The sequence below is a fragment of the Otolemur garnettii genome, unplaced genomic scaffold (assembly GCF_000181295.1).
Source record: "Otolemur garnettii isolate 467f Iridium unplaced genomic scaffold, OtoGar3 scaffold00089, whole genome shotgun sequence".
NCBI classification, from domain to species: domain Eukaryota; kingdom Metazoa; phylum Chordata; class Mammalia; order Primates; family Galagidae; genus Otolemur; species Otolemur garnettii.
This window is the reverse complement of record NW_003852484.1, coordinates 7,087,648-7,089,918: the sequence shown is the minus strand read 5'-3', so window position 1 is coordinate 7,089,918 and position 2,271 is coordinate 7,087,648. Positions and strand designations below refer to the sequence as shown.

General features: G+C 49.2%; 1 pseudogene; it reads left to right on the top strand.

Annotated features, from left to right (window-relative positions):
• LOC100955571 overlaps nucleotides 1-2,271 on the top strand; it is a 28,797-nt pseudogene that overhangs the window by 21,141 nt on the left and 5,385 nt on the right.

Here is a 2,271-nt window from a genome sequence, read left to right as displayed (position 1 = left end):
GTTGTCTTTGAGATAATTGTCAATTTTTTGGCACACTGGAAAAATCAAGCCTGGGTATAACTGAGTAGAATCTGTGTCTTTGCCTAACAGGAATGAGACTGCTCTGGTTTTTATCTTTTTTAGATAAAAAAAAAAGGTTTCTTGGTTTCAATTCTTAATATCAGACCAGTAAACCAAGTTAAATTTCTGCAGGAAACAGGTGTGTGCCTGACAACTAGTAAGTGTTTGGTAAACGTTAGTTACTACTAGTAGAATCCAGATGTGAGCTGAGCTCTTTAAGCTCCTTAAATTCCAGACCTGACTGCAGGTGGACATCATTCCATGTCTTCCGCAGGACGGCTGCTGCCTTGGTATCTGTGTGGTTCTGGTGGCCTCTGCCTCAGTGGGTCAACTTCTGTGCCTAAAGGTTCTGTTCTGCACTGAGTTGACCCCGATATTAATCATCCCTCCTTCCCACTTGAGGAAACTGAGGCAGAGCAGTTACGCAGGGGAGAGGTAAGTCAGACTCTGTGGCATAGAAACAAGGGCTCAGGACAAATATGCAAATTATTCAGATGGCTTCAAATGTGCACAACAGTTCAATTTCTCTTAACATATGTGTATTTTGATGCTTTCTAAAAAAGCATCCTAAAGCCCAAATTTTTTTTGTTTGTTTGTTTTTGAGACAGTCTCACTATGTAGCCCTCAGTAGAGTGCTGTAGCATCATAGCTCACAGCAACCTCAAACACTTGGGCTTAAGTGATTCTCTTGCCTCAGCCTCCCGAGTAGTTGGGACTACAAGCTCCCATCACAGCCCCTAGCTATTTTTCTGTTGTAGTTGTCATTGTTGTTTAGCAGACCTGAGCCAGGTTTGAACCTGCCAGCCCCAGTGTATGTGTCCGGCACCCTACTCACTGAGCTACGGGCACCAAGCCCAACAGTTTTAAAAAGAACAAGGATAAAGAGAAATTTGAACAATAGCATAGGACTTAAAAATTTAAACTTTAGATAGTTTTAAGGCAGGTCTTCTAGTTTCATTGATCCACAGACATGTAGCATTTTCACTAGCCACTGAGTAGACCATGTGGCATTTGTGTGTGTTTGCTACCTGACTTTCGGTCTTCGTATTTAGCCTAGGGTTAATGGGACAAGTTCTCTCCCTCTATTTCTCTCTCTCTCTCTGACAGACTATTTTCCTGAGGGGGTTTGGAATTTGGGGGTAATGACATATTAACTAGTTGGGAATGTGTGAAAGGGCCAGGAGCCCTGAATCTTTGACCACCACCTCTGTTATTTCCAGAGAGGCCTCTGCCATTGAAGCCCCACCTGCTGGAGAAAGGGCTAGTCCTGAGCCAAGCTGAGGAGCGGATGGCAATTAGCAGTGGAACTTGTACTTTGGGTAATGTGTCTTACAGGCTAGAATAAGGTTTCCCAAGGAAATTGACTAGAATAAGCGTCCCCAAGGGGATCTGTTTTTTCAAGGAAGAGATACACATAATACCCAGTCCCCCCAGGGTTTGGGTGGCTCCTTCAGGAGTATGGCAGAAGTAATTCCCAGCTTGCTACATCTCATTCCTGCTCTGGGCCTTTTACCCAATAAAACATATCAAAATGCAAGTAAGGTGAATGAGACTGGTGCTAACACAGGGACAGCCTTGAATTCAACTGGTTATTACACCTGGTTATGATTCACTGTAGTTGAAAACCACTAAAGGAGACGTGTGGAAGACGCTGTGAACTGGGGTTTCCCCTGTGCTGTGGGGCGTGTTTGCCCTGTGCCCTCAGGGCAAGCTTGCCCTATGCCCTGAGGGCGAGCTTGTTCTATGCCCTGGGGGCATGTTTGCCCTACGCCCTGGGGGCGAGCTTGTTCTATGCCCTAGGGGCGAGCTTGCCATATGCCAAGAGGGCGAGTTTGCCCTGGGCCCTGGGGGCGAGCTTGTTCTATGCCCTGGGGGCGAGTATGCCCTACGCCCTGCGGGCGAGTTTGCCTGCGCCCTGGGGGCGAGTTTGCCCTACCCCCTGGGGGCGAGTTTACCCTGTGCCTGGGGGCGGGTTTGCCCTGTGCCCTGAGGGCGAGCTTGTTCTATGCCCCGGGGGCGAGTTTGCCATATGCCCCAAGGGCAAGTTTGCCCTGCGCCCTGGGGGGGTGAGTTTGCCATGTGCCCCGAGGGCGAGTTTGCCATGTGCCCTGGGGGCGAGTTTCCCCTGCGCCCCGGTCCGAGCTTGTTCTGTGCCCTGGGGGCGAGTTTGCCATATGCCCCGAGGGCGAGCTTGTTCTATGCCCTGGGGGC